The 15,766-nt window shown below is 28.2% G+C and overlaps 1 protein-coding gene across 2 annotated transcripts in view; it reads left to right on the forward strand.

Moving 5' to 3' along the window:
* LOC142320354 (brefeldin A-inhibited guanine nucleotide-exchange protein 3) overlaps positions 1-15,766 on the forward strand; it is a 153,928-nt gene that overhangs the window by 120,737 nt on the left and 17,425 nt on the right. The gene's annotated exons all lie outside the window — the stretch shown is intronic.

A 15,766-nucleotide genomic window follows, 5' to 3' on the forward strand; every position in this document is an offset into this window, starting at 1 on the left:
AGTATTTGTAGTACTGGAGGTAATGACATTTTTTAAAAATGACTTTCTTAGTCTTTGAACAAGCTAATTTCTGTAGTTTATACAGTGCTGTTGATGAAGTGCAAAGTCTGACTGCGGCAGCTCACTGGAACAGGCGTTGCAGCGCCTTCGATCTTGTCGTAAAAACTGTCATGTCAAAAGTATTTTCTTAGTGCTGAACTTTTACATACTTATTGTTTTTGGTGTAGAAGAATGTTTCATTAGAGTCTGGAATGGGATTTTCACTGGAAAATGACTGATATTTTTCCAAAGTTGTTCTAAAAGGTTGATTTCTAGAATCATTTGCTTCGACCTGTGACTCTTCAAGATGGTAGTAGAAATATGTAAAATTATTTTAAAAAATAAGCCTGGATATTAATATTGGCTAGAAACTGGTCTGGCATGCTGGCTGACAGCCTGCAGCCCAAGAACAGTCACTGCTCGCTGTTATTATATACAGGTTACACAAAAATTAGTTCATTAGTACTGAAATTTGTAAAAGAAATAGTGTACATATATAAAATTCTAAAAAAATTTGTGTAGTTGGTATTGATTGGAAAGTCTGTCCAGCAAAATCATTAACATTGTCAAACAGCGTGCCGGCAGCCTGCCACCTGCATATCTTCATTTATTATTTAATGCTTTACTCATAAACAAAAAGAAATCATAACAGCTAAAATGTAATAAGGTAAGAGTTTTAATGCATAGTATTATAGATACATTATTATGATTGTTGGAAGTATAACACAGTGATACATAGATTTTCTCCTAAAACTGAGATGAGAACGGTTGTATAGAGTAAATCACGAAGAGAAAAACCGCGTTTGAAAAAAGATTTTATCGGATCGCGTTAATTAGTTATTAACGATTAAAGTTAAAAATTTTTTGACTGTCAACCATATGATTTTTTGATTTGTGTGTATTGAAAATTTTATACAGAATATGAATTTCTGAAAATTATATCAAAAAAAAAAGAAAACAAGAAGAATATTGATGTCTGAAAAATAAATAAATAAATCAAGAAAAGGTGAAATCGGGAAATACCTTCAAACAAGTGTTAACGATAAGCTATAAGGATAATAAACAGCGGTTTGCCGTAGCATTGTTGGGCCGCTGTAATCCCTATAATAAAAGGTAACAACAACAACAACAAGTTTTGTGTTTTTGGAAAATGTACTTAAATTATATAAAATCTATGGTTTTAATACTTCTAGTCAGCATTAAATAGTAGTCAACAAGTTTTACATAAATCATACTTATAATGTGCTCTTTTCCATTATCACCATTCTTTTTTTTGTAGACAAAATTATTTGTAATTGAACCCAGGCAGTAATAAAAGGGATTAGCATTGTTATTTAAGAAGCAGGTATACCGAATCCAAACAACCTAAGACAACCCTTTCGAAATGACCCCCTCTCCTTATTTCTGCCTCAGTTGATAGCTGATTAACAAAATGTGATAGAAGAAAAGGCAAGCAAATATTAGTACGTATTATCAAGCTCTATTACAAAATTTTAATAGTATTTTATCATATTTGTCAAATTTTGTTTTATGGTTTATCAAAAATTGGACAAAAATATTTGAAGAAATATTTCATTGGAAAAATTAAGATATAGAAAGTTATATATTAATTACTTCAAAATGCAACCATGAAATTTTTAAATTATACTTTTCAATGAGAAATCACTAATAAATTATATCTAATAAAATAATTTACAAATGGTCAAAAAGTTATGTATAGAAAGAAATATTCACTTACTTTTCTGTAAATTGTGGCTTCTCTGTTATAACTAATCTATTTGCAGATGCTGACAGTTTCCCTGATGAAGAGTCACTTGTAATTGCTGTTGCCTCCAAAGATGTACATATTCATGAAAACCTTCTAATTCCAGTGAAGTGGACAGACTTGGCTTCTGTAATGTGTAGTTCTGTATTTGCTCATTAAAATCATAAAATTTTTGTAGTATTGTAAATGATAGCAATGAAAGTCAGTTATAATTATTGGCCATATAACATCTGCAAACTTCAATTTTCTTGCTTTTTGAATATCCAAAAATCTCCTTGCATTTTGCTAATGTTGCATCTGTAAACACACTGAATTTTCCTTTTGCTGACTTGCAAATCACACCAAAATGGCTGCTTGAAGATATTATTCACAAATAATAATAATAATGTAACACAGCATCTTTAACAATACAGTGTTTAAACTCTACTGCTTGATAGAACTCATAGCTGCCTTTAAAGCCTATACCAAGTCTGTCCTATATAACTAGAAATCCCATACAATTGTGTAGACAAGGACAAATGCTACAATGGGGAGGGAAGTATCAGAGAAGGACCCTTTTCAGGTCACTAGAAATAGAAAAAAGAAAGAGAGAGAGATATGTGATAGAAAGAAAAATGTAAAAACAAAGATTTTGGTGAGCTATAAGCAGCCAGTGGTCTCAGGTAGATGTTTAGGCAAGATTGCCACGCTGCTTTTCCGATCAGTCACACTTCTGAACAATTGTAATAATGTATCTGCAATATTATACAGTAAAATCATTATCTCATTACAAATTAGTTATTATAATTTTTTTTTTTTTTGTTTATGATTAAAGCATTTAATAATATGCGAAGATCTAGGGGCAGCAGGCTGCTGGCATGCTCAGATCGACAGTGTTAATAATGTTGTTGAATAGATTTTCCAGTTAATACCAGCAGTCACATGGATTTGTTATATATGTACACTACCAGTTTTACAAATTTCAGAATTAAATTTTGATTGACCTGTTATATAATAATAACAAGCAATGATCACTTTTGGGCAGCGGGCTGTTGGTCGGCTTGCTTGAACGGACAACATTAAAGGGCTGCCAGACCAACTTTCTAGTCTGTATTAATAGATAGACTTGTTTTTATAATTTTATATATTTCTACTACCATCTTAATGAGTCACAGCTCTAAGCAAATGATTCTGAAAATTGACTTTTTACATCAACTTTTGGAAGATATCAGACTCATTTTCCAATGAAAATTGCATGCCAAAATGTAATGAAACATTCTTTTATACCAAAAACAGTAAGTATGTAAAAGTTCAGCACTAAGCAAATACTTTCAACATGACAGTTCAAACAACAAGATCAAAGGTCCCTGCAACACCCTTTCCAGCATGACGTGCTACTTAGACACTGCACTTCATTAATAACATTATTATAACAAGAGGAATTATTTGGTTCAAGACTAAGCAAATTACTGACACGTTTTGTGCTACTTCCAGACTGTTCAGCTAACTTCTCTCCTATATCCTCATTTCCAACTATTGTCATGTTTTCCAAACTTCACTTATTTATTTTCTCACAATTTTGACTAATAGCACTACAATCAGTGGTATATGATCACTATATATATCAGTTTCATGGAAAGCTGTGTGATTTTTAACCATGTTATTGAATTTTTTTTTGCTATTTTATGCAATCAATTTTTGTCGGTTTTAATCTAGTGGTGATTTCTATTTGTAGAACCTACTTTTATAATATTTAGACCAGATATTCATTATAAAAATTTTATTTCCCTACAGAACTTAATACTTCCTTTTTCTTTTTCGTTCTGTGTCCAGACCTTACTTTCTCACAACTTAACCTTACGTTCCTTATCCTACCATAAAATACCATTCCCCTATTACTATCTTAAGCAATTTACCTCTTCAGTCACATCACCCTTATACTAACTAGTTGGCATGTACTCTTGTATTATACCCAAGGAAAACCCTTTGTACATATTTTTCTGTTTCTTTTATTGGAATAAGTCCTGTTCCATTTCCCCTTATTTCTTGTATAGTACATTGCATCTTCAATACTGTTAATCTCTCTTTTTCCTTCCCACTTATTAACTTATTCCAGTTATTGCCAATATGTTTATTTTAATTTTTTTAACTTTCTAGCTTACTAGCTTGCAGAAGTACTTTGACATTCCAAGTTCTTATTTAAATCTTTTTTTTCCATCTTTCCATATTTTCTGCTAGTAGCTAAGCTACTACTGGCATAGCACTGAGGATCAATGTAGTACATAAGCCACACCACCCACAAAATGATCCTGTATTCTGTAGATGAGAATACAATTAATAAAAAAGTGATTCACCTTGACTTAATGTTTGGTGTGACTTAATGAAAATTTATTAACCGAGTTTTTTCTTTGCTGAAAACATTATTAGTGGAAATATTTATTTTGATACAACAAATTATTGTTTTCCTCAATTTGAAAATGTACTTCAAATTTATTTCCAAGATGGATTCTTTAACGCATTTGTTAGCCAGTAGTTGAATGAAATATTTTAAGATGGATGGCTAGCTGAGAAGCCCTATTCTCTGACCTCCAAGAAGGCTGGACAAAACTGCTTGTGATTTTTTTCTTGTGGGATGTACTAAAAACATTTTTAACTTTCAAAGAATATTTTGACCTTGAATCACTTAAAGGAAAGAACACAAGAAATAATTACAACCTTAACAAAAGATATGTTTCATTGTGTATGGGTAAAAACTGAATATCAATTGGACATTTGCTGAGAAATGAAAAGCTATATGAGAAGATAATTCGACAAATAAAACAGTGTAACTGTAAGAATTTTTATTTTTATTTAATTCACTACTTAAACCCTACTATTATTTTCTGATGACCTTGTATTTTATAAATACAGATAACTGTTTAACAATGTAAGTATAGTATGAATTGTGATTAGTCATCACAATGGTGATCAACCTGACCAAGTTGTGTCACTATACCATAAAAATGTCATTTACCATAAAAATCCAAAATCTGAAGTTTTCTTTTTACTGTACACTTGAACGGTGAAGATTTATTTTGTTTTAAAGTCATATCACCATCACAAGTAATTTTTCACTCACATGCATCTCTCTGTGTATCTGATTTCTTGGTTGTTTAAAATTGGGGTGACTCTTTGTCAGGCATTATCATAAAGCAGAGAATGTGAATTTGAGCTAGTAAACTGTTAAGCAGGTGATTATCAACAATTCTAAGTGGTTAGATTGCTAAACATTTTCCAAGGCTAGCTTTAAGTAGTTATTAGCTTTAAGTTGGGAACATTTATCTAGGGATAAAAGTATTGTATTTGAATTAAAAAATAAATATTGATAATGACAAAAGGATGTATGAAGTTTCAATTGTGTAATGACAGTTAGGTTATGATTAATTTTAAGTTTCTACCTAAATGAATGTTTTTGATGAATTGCAAAAATAGATTCCTATTTGCAAAGAGAGTAAAGAAAGGGTTACCATTCTCTATGTAATAATAATTTATCCTGAGATTATTGTCCTCCATGCATGCTTATAGGAAAATGAGAAATATCACAGGCAATTAATTTTATTAATTTGAGTTTGTTGACAGTAAATTATATAAACAAAGAAATTCTTAAATGACGAGAAATGACCTTGTAAGCTCTTATTTATATATATACATATTTCTCCCCTTTTCATGCGTCTATTTTTTTCTTTATTGTTAATGACATACTGTGATTTACTACACTTACATATTGACATGTACTGCACTGACACATTTACTATACTGACATACTGCATTCTTACTGTGATTTTTTTCTTACTAAAGCTTGGCAATTTTTTCATCTTGTACTTTTGTTAATCTCTTATTTGATTTATAAAAAAATGGCTTTAGTCCTTTAAAACTGTACAGACCCACTCTCGGTAAATAAATATGTAGTATATGTTTTTGAAATAAAATAAATATAACAACAAATGCAGTTTGGAGGATAGTAATAATGGTTAAAACAAATAGTTTCAATATATTAGTCAATGTCTAAGTGACAAAGGTCACCTGATGAAAAAAGTCTATGACAGTATTGAATAAATGTAAAAGAAGTTTTTATCATCTGATTTCTTATATACTCTGTTTCATTCATGTCATTAAAATAAGTATCATGATGAAGTTCTTATTATTAAGCGTTCTGTATAAAGGAAATTATACAACCATTGTTAAACTGAATATAAAAGAATTTTAACTGATTATAAATTACTATGAATAGGTGTAATTAATGAATAGGTATTGCATTTTTTTTTTTTTTTTATAATTTTACATTTTAATGTTAACTAATATAACCGTATAATAATTAATCTTCAAAACTAAGTACTTTGATCATTTTTTACAATATTTTATTTCAATTTTGTTTAATAATTTTTTTTATTTTATATGTCATTGTATCTTGAAGCAAAGGAAGATAGATGATATTAAAACAATTCAAAGTTGAATAATCATAGGATCATCTAATTCAGAAGTCAAAATGCTCACCATCACACCACTTTGATGGCCAACATTATTTTATTTATAAATATAAAAGATTTTACAGATGAGTTCTTTTGTCATCAAAAGAAGTAGAATGTTCCCACTAGGCAAGTTAGGAATTTGTCCGCTATGGATTCATTGCAACTCTAGGGATTGTCCGCTATGGATTCATTGCTAATTACGTGCCTATCAACATCAACAGTCAAAGAAGTTGAATGAAAGAACTTGATCATGTAATGACTCATATCATGTAATAACTGATCATGTAATCTTCCCTTTTAAATTCTGTCAATAAGGATTTCCAGTTGGATGAGTATAATTTCAGCTGTCTCTTGTATATGGATTATATCAAACTTTTCTATAGTAATGAGGGAAATTAAGATGGCTTATCAAGCTGGTTTTTGCGTACACAAATGTTTGGTCAATGCAATGAAAGGAGTCGATGGCCATGTAGAAGGGTATTAAGTCTTGATTAAAGATAATTCTGTTTTTACACCAGCTGTAGAGCATGGTGAAACCTACAAGTTTTGGTTATGCAAGGTGTGAATTAGACTACAGCCAAGTGAAAAGAGGCTTAACATCTGATTCAGACTGTAACTTTCATGAGTTTGCAATTGAGTAATTCTAACAAAGTGATGACTTTAAATCTATTTGCAGTTATGTTTGTTGCATATGGGTTTGGTGTTATTAAGTGATGTTATTAAAACAGATTTTGAGAGATTGAATCATATTACACAAGTGGTATTGACAATGTTTCGCATCCAAGGAGTTCAGTTGAATCTTTCCAACTATGATGAGGAAAGGTTGGAAAAGGCTGGCTGATTTTTTTAAGTACTTGCAAGGCAGGTGTAGAACCCCTAAGCTTTCTTTAAAGGAAGTAACATCAGCTTACTCTGTAGGAAGTTGTATGGTAAACTCATTACACAAGTTATGGATGAAGAGTTGGACTATGTGATGCTTCCTATTTGCTGGAAGATGCTGGATTTTTTGCTGAGACTGAGGACCTTGTATTTAATATACAAGATAAGTTGTTAGTTGCCAGTATGCTTAGTTTCAGGAAGCACATAATGAAAGACCCTGCTATTGTCTCAAGACTTTTGCTATCTGTGCAGCAAGGCTGGTGAATCCATTGAGGATGTGATTAGTGGTTTTCAAGTTTTCCCCCCAGAAAACTAGACAGTATGTCATAGTATTGTGGCTAAGATACTTTACCAGATAGATATACCTCTAGCCTGGAAAACTTGTAGGTGACTCCAGTACTTTCAATATTCTTATTCTGTGCTTGAAACTGACAAATATCAGATTGTTTATGACTGTACCATTCTTGCAGATGAGTCAGTGAAACAAAGCCAACCTGATATCATAGTAACAAACACATAAAAAAAGATCAGTTACCTTAAACATCCACTGGGTAACAACATGAAAAGGAAATATTGTGAGAAGTTGCCAAAGTAGAGAGAGAGAGAGAGTTAGCAGATCAGTTAAGAAGGTTTGGAACCACAAAGATGTTCATATTATGCATTATCCTGTTTTGTTGAGCTTGATGGGGTAGAGTCTGTACTTATTGAATAAGCATTGAAATCCAATAAGATTTCATCTGATTTTACATGCAGAAGGTGAAACATAGAGGGCTGGAAAATCTCATAACATTTTGTGTACATGAAAGGTATGATTTCATATTTTTGATAACTGTCCCAAAAGAAAACAGTGTTATTGTTATAAGCCTTGTCTTTAAAAGAGCTTCTTAGGTCACTATACATTGATGATAAGCCATGTCACACAATAATAATAGTTGAATGGCTAAATGGAAAAAAAGACCAGCTTTTTATTAAAAAAAATAATAATTACATCATGCTGACGTATGAATTTATCAATTTAATTCTTAATATTTATATCTATTTTTTTTAATTATATTATTTTTATTCATAAAAGATTTGTTTTATATGTTATTTAACTGAATTCTTTACAGTAAAGATTTATGCTAAATGGTTATTAAATAAATGATTTTTAATCACCAATAAAATTAAATATAAGAAATAAAAAATAAGTGATGATAAAAAAAATATTGGCAAATAAACAAACAATACTTATGAAACATTATAAAACAAACATATGTAGTTTTTTAGAATAATAGTAAAAATTAAAAGTAAATAATATAAACAACTGTTGACATTTTATGGAATCTCAATAAAAAATTGATTTACTTAAAAACTTCCAACCCACTTTAACCTCAGATTCAGATGTGTTAAATTTTCATGTATTGTGATGAGCAAACACTGAAATGGAAAAGTAGTGTAGAATGTTTTTAAGCTAAATTTATACTTTCTATTGGGATTGGATTAAATGACTACATTTCCTTGTAATCTTTACTTTTATTTTTTATCCTTTGTGTAAAAACACTGCTAAAAAAATTCTTTGTAATTTTTGTAATTGTTAATTTGTAAATTAATATTCTAATATTATTAATAAAATAACTAATATTAATAGATAATAGATTTATTAATATTTATTGTTTCTTATTTCATTCATTTATTTGTTTTGATATGTATACTTTACCCATTTAGTCTACTGATGATATTACAACCAAAATTGCCTCATACGTTTAGGTTTTAAATAAAATTATCATAAACAAATTTTACACAGTTCATGCAATTTTTTTTTGTAGTTTTAACTACAAGCATATTTACATAGGTGTATAGTAATTGTAGAATTACCAAGAGCTTTTAAACAATTTGGAATAAACTTACATTAAATCATTAGCTAGTACTGTTTTTTTTTATTGTTTTTATTTTTTAAATTTTATTTTATAGATTGTTTTTGTATTATGCAAATATTAATCAGATTAAAGTGTATAAATAAATGAGATGCAGTCTGAATAATTGTTTTGATAAAAATTTTATGCCACATATTACCTCTTTCTTTTCTGCCTAACAACAGCTTTCCATCTGCAATTTTGATACTAATACATTTTGACTTCATTTCCACAGTCTTTTCTATATCTACATCTACCTTTCCAGTAATAATTTTGTTGACTTCACTACATCTCTGTATCAATCGATTTTGCTCTCCAATTTTGCACGTTCTATAAATTTCATTTCTTATATGTTATTATAATTTACTGCCTCCAACATTTTTTGAATTTTAGACTATAACTAAGAATTAGGATACCTAAACTTCTGGAGAAGTTTACATTTTGTAAGCATATACCGCTCTTGAGTATTTCTTTTAATTTTTGAAAAAAATATTGGCTGTTATCTTTTCCCCAGTTAACAATACTGTTAAGAACAGAATCTTCATAAGATCATAATCTATAAATTAAATAGCCACATTAGTATGCAAAAATTCTTAAGGACTGGACTCTAGAAAACAAATATGAATAATAAAGGTTTTCTTAAAACCATCCCTTTTGATTTCTAGGATATCTACCAGTATAAACAAGAGTTTTTCATACTCATTAATATTCATTCATCTAGCGGGGATTAGCGTTAAAAATGACAGCATGTGCTCAGGAAAGTGTCTGCTGTGTGTTTTTAGTAGTGGATAAAATTTGCTGGAACTGTTTTAAATTATATTGTAATTTCAACAACCTTGAAGTAGTTTAAATTTATATTTATTATTAAATTCTCTGTGTAATTTAAACTCAATTTAAAAAGGCTGATCTCTCTTTAATCTTCTGAAATGAAGATCCTATTAAAATGAAGTTTGACTTACATACTGTGATATATGAAATATCCATATCTTTATTGTGTAGAATAGAATGCTCTGGCCTACTCTACTACCCCTCCTCTATGAATCATGAGACCTTGCCGTTGGTGAGGGGGCTTGAGTGCTCAGGGATACAGAGTAGCTGGACCGAAGGTGCAACCATATCGAAGAGGTATCTGTTGAGAGCCAGACTAAGGAATGATTCCTGAAAGAGGGCAGCAGCTCTTTCAGTAGTTGTTAGGGGCGTGAGTCAGGACGACTTAAAACGGCCGTATCAACATCACTCAGTCCTCTGAGTACTGCGCAGCTGAAAGCAATGGAAAACTACAGCTGCTTTTTTTCCAAGAAAATGTGGCTCTGCATTTTCACATAGCAATAATGCCTTCCTTGGTAAAATATTCCGGAGGTAAAATAGTCCCCCGTTCGGATCTCCGGGTGGGGACTACTAAGGAAGGGGTCACCAGGCACTAGATAGGGAATCTTGGAGAGCTGCATCAAACCAGTCAAATGACTGAAGACAAAAAAAAAACTCTACTACCAAGTATATCTACTATAATTAAAGACGTGCCAGGCTAATAAATGTCATTTTTAATCTTTAAAAACAAATTACTTTTAAATTTGTTTTTTCTATTAATAACTGTAGATCATACAAAGATTATAAATCAAATATGAAAGCTTTTTTTCACATCTTTGATAATTGTAATAAATTATAAATATGTATGTTTTATGTATAATAATTATACTTTGTTTATATTTATTTGTACAAAAGTAGTGGATACTTCCTGATAGCTATTATGAACTACTAATGAAATATTAGTGGTAAATGAATTATTTAGAATAATAATTTTTTTGTTCATGATATGATAGAACAGATGAAACATGAGTGTACCCTGTTGTCTGTTGCTCTGCTGTCATCTTATTTCTCGCCTGACCAGTCTTTTTAAAATAAGCAAAAAAAATGTCTCAGTTGTAATATAATAGCCTTGCTCATCAACTTACCATAACAGTTAATTTTCTTTAACTTTCTTCTTATTATTTTTTTGTTTTTGTTCTTTTTTTTACATATATTTATTTACTTCCTATATCGGATTACTTGTATTATTATAAAACAATTTAATATTTTTATTAGATTTAAGTATTTATACTTAATTATATATATACTTAATTTTTCAACAGTGATATTTGTTTTTATATTACTTTTTTCTTCCTTTTTTTTAATAAGATTTGAATTTATTATTTGGTTACACATTTTCTGCAGAGCTTTGTTTTATTGTTTATTTATCAAAATTGTTATAGGTAGAACTATTTTAAGAGACTAATCCATATTTTTGTATCAATATTTTGAAATATGATAGATACTTGATTTATGAAATAATTTCATTTCAGGGAAACATTATATAAATTATTAAAATTAAAACTGGTTGATTGTTTTTGATATCATGTTTGATTGCATTTGAAGATTGTATAAAATATCATCAAAAGAAATTATTTTGATACATTTATCAAAATTTATCTCCCTTTCATTCACAAGGTTCTTGGTTGAATCCCAGTCAGGATTGCCATTCTTCATACTCTACTAATTAATCTTTCATTAATAACTAATCAGGCAGTTAGTATGTAATTGCTGATTACATACTTGTATTTATATTTTTTTTTTCAGATTTTAATTAGTATAGTATCAAAATTTTTAAATCTGAATATTACATTAGTTTGTTGTGATTATGTTTACAAATTATGTTTGTGCAGTTTATTGTGATTATGTAAGTTCCTAATGTTAAAATGGAGAATAGTTGTAGATTAAATTATTAATAATGAAGAGCAAACATGCTGAGGAAAATGTTGCTGTTAAATTTCTCTTTGCATTGAATACACAGTCATACTTATTAGGGAGACAGTAGACTGTAGGAAGAGATCATGAAACAAAAAAACACTTCTATTTTTAAAACACAGTAAAAATGACTAGTAATTTCTATTCTTCACTTATTATATTACCAGAAAGTTATAGTAATGTATGTTTTTCAGTAGTCAGTTTCTACGATGAAACTGACAGTAGTCAGCTATCCAATCCTTTTTTTCACATTTTTAAAAAGATAATTAAAAATATACATTTAGAAATTTGAATATTTTAAAACGTGTATAATTGTAACTTTAAAGAATTTTGGATTTCATTGTAACCTTTTATTTTTCAAGGATGTATTATTTTTTCTGATATGGATCCTTATTTTAAGATCAGAAATAAAATTATACTCATCAAAATTGAAAATATTCAGATGCTACAGATTTTAAAGAATTTGAATTTTAGGAAAGTCCTTTTTTGAAGTCATATAAATTTTTTTTCCTTAGAACTATTATTTTGCTATGAAGAATATGTGTTCAGTTTTCAACTTTTGTTATATATTGGTATTGGTACAAGATAAAGGCACTACCATAGTTCTTGTTAATATTTATTAACATTTTGCAGTGATTTATTTGAAGAAAGGCTCATTCTTATTTGTAGTCAGAATTAATGTTTAGTTCTTAATAAACTTAGTACTAATAAAAGAGAGCATATTGTATAACCCTGCTGTCATTTATATTTATTGAAACAATATTCATATTGTGATAAAAGAAGAAGAATAAAATAATAATAAAAATGATTGTGTTGAGAGGGGCAAAATGGTTGTCTTGTGATATTTATCAAGATTCAATTTGTCAGTGAAAGCCACAGACCACAGGTGAAGGGGATATAGTGGGAGAGATAAACTGGAGAGCAGCAGGCAATATGAGCAGCTATAACTTTGACCACAGACACATCCTTTTCTTTACAATGATCATAACTTGTCATTTACTTTGAAAACTTATCCGATTTTATTGTTTATGCAATAAATTTGCTATTAACTATTCATTAAATTGAATATTAAATATAAGTAATTTTTATGTTTTCTGTTATTCTAAGATTTGTTTCTTGGTTTTTAAGATGTAAATAATTAGCAACTAAATTGTTTAGCTTCAACAAATTCTAAAATTTGTTTAAACAACTTTTATCATTTTAACTTTCCAAACTGAGTAAAAAACAAAATGTAAGAACAAAATTCTTCCATAAAAACGTTGATTTTGAGGGAAAAATGTAAAATATCCTTCATTTTCTTAATGTTATACAAAAAAGGTGTTCTGTAACTAGCATGTTCTATATTTATTTATTTGATTTTAAAACTGGATTATTTCAGTGTAAGTTTTTACTTAGGAGGGTTAAAAATAAGGTTACAATTGATTAAAAAAATTCCAAACCAAAGATTAATTTTAAAATTTAATCTGTATGGTTTGTTTATGTGTATGTGTATAATATACATATAGAAAGAAAGAAAGTGTCATCTCATCTCTCACATACCACCAATTCTTTTTCGTAGTTTAAACTTTGCCATGATGCTATTTTTTATACAAATCTTGAAAATAATCAGGTGAAAGGGACTGTTACTTATATTTTTGTTGTAAATATTTTTTTAAAGATTATCTTAAGAAAATATTAAAATAAATATTTTTCAGTGAGGAAGTTTAATATCCAAAGAAGTGTTTAATTAATATTACCAGTATTTGACCAGTATTTGACCAAGGTAGTAAAATAAACAACACTGGTTATTTGCACCGTCATCTTAAATATGATATTTATAAAATTAGTCATAAATTTGTTGTAAATATTTGTTTCTGTTTCAGTCAGAATATTTAAAACAATTAATGAAATAAACATTGTTACAATTAATCTAATAATTATCTTAATCGTAACTAATAAATTATCCCTGTATTTCCTACTTGCTGCATTAGTTTTGGTGTTTTCTTTTTCTGCAGAAGTTACTCAGACGATTATGTACCAGTTATAGAGTTCTATGTAAACTTAACTGGAAACATTAAAAAGGTATTTTGAAGTGGAAGATTGAACAGTCTACACAAATAACTTGATAATATTTTTTATTCATTTGCATTATCATTGCTTTGTTCTAAATTATTGTCGTGAAATGATCTACAACCTGATCTCATGATTTCCTAATATTTCCATACACAAAACTTAAGGAAGGTTTTTTAAAAATTTTCACTAATGATATCTAAATGTAAAATAGCTTTGAAAAAACTTTTGAATAGAAAGTTGAGAAATATTATACAATTACACTAATCCATTGTTATCAAATAATACAAAATTTTACATTTTAGATAGCCCTTAGCTTGATGAACTTCTTTACTTCAATTTTCTTTAGCTCAATTTTTCTCTAATTTATTACAATTTTTTCCCATTACGTGTCTCTTGCAAACAGTTTTTTCATCCAAGCAGGGTTATTTCTTATCTTAATTGTTAATAAAAATAAAACTTAAACTATACTCCAAAACAGTAATAGTTAATCATATCAAAAGATCATTAAAAAATAATACTGACAATTTAAAAATTTTTTAATTTTTAAATTGGCACTTAATATAATATTAGCAAGCTGATGTTGATCATCCCAAATATTAGTGTAAATATTAGAATGAATTGGAAAAATTACTTTTTTTAATATTTTTTCTAAAGTTAAAAAAAAATGCCTTTTCTGTAATCTATAATATATATAATAATATATTTCTCTCTTTATATATATATTTATTTATGTATTATTTTTTTTATTTAGTTATACCTTCCAGATTAAGAAGTGATCTGAATTTTTTTTATATACTTGTAATTTGTTATTTTCAATTAAATGTGTAGTTTGAAATCCACATTTTTGTGTTAAATGTAAACATCTCAGTTTCTTAAATTTAAATAAGGAAACATATTTAAAAAAACTGGTTTGATTTTTCAAAACATAAGTTTAATAGTATATGTAAGTGAATTAATATAAAGTAAGAATGTTGGTTGTTTGAATGTTATATTTTTATATTATTTTTTTGAAGTTTATATCGCTTCTGTTATGTTGTTGACAACATGAGTCCATTGTAATCTACACCATTGCAATGTTTATCCTTCTGTAGTTAATGTGTTCTGACATACCCCTGTCACTTCTTGTTATATTTGAATACTTGCATTCTTATACTGATACTGATTCTTTTAACAGCTATTTTGCTTTTATTTTGTGCTAGTACTGATATCCTGCAAATTAAGTTTTAAAACTTTATTTCATTATTGTTCATCTATTTTTTCTTTTTAGTGGATTTTATTTTTTTGTTAAATTTTGTCTTTATTTGGATATATCAATTCTATCCAGAACTGATATGACCAAATAAAGACTAACCCATATAGCATATAAGCTATAGGCCTATTAATTATTTACTTTATGAACTTCATAACATTTTATACTATAAAATATTAATACTGTTTTTCTTCTCTTTTTTTATTAAAAAAAAAAAAATGATATAAATAAACATTTGTTGTATATAAAAAAATGTATTTATAGTAGTATAAATACTTAGGATTTTAATTTTCTAATAATCTTAAAGGTATACAATCTTTTAAAAAAATTAGCAGATTAATTTTTTTTTATGGAGTCATATGAACTTTTAATAATTATTTAACTGAAAAGTATTAAAAGCTTTTACTTTAGTATTCCAAATCTACAAAATTCTTTTCTCTCTTGTAATCTAGAAAGTATGTAAGTGTAATCTAAAAAAGTACATAGATATAAATCATTTATTTGTGCAAATGTGAAACATGGTTTGGTTATTTCTTAACCTTGTAAATAATTGAATGTTATATTGTTGTTGTAAGTGAATTATGGGCCATTTTTTTTTCAAAATTCAACTTAAAAATATATA

This window comes from Lycorma delicatula, chromosome 1 (assembly GCF_047948215.1).
Source record: "Lycorma delicatula isolate Av1 chromosome 1, ASM4794821v1, whole genome shotgun sequence".
In the NCBI taxonomy this organism is placed as follows: domain Eukaryota; kingdom Metazoa; phylum Arthropoda; class Insecta; order Hemiptera; family Fulgoridae; genus Lycorma; species Lycorma delicatula.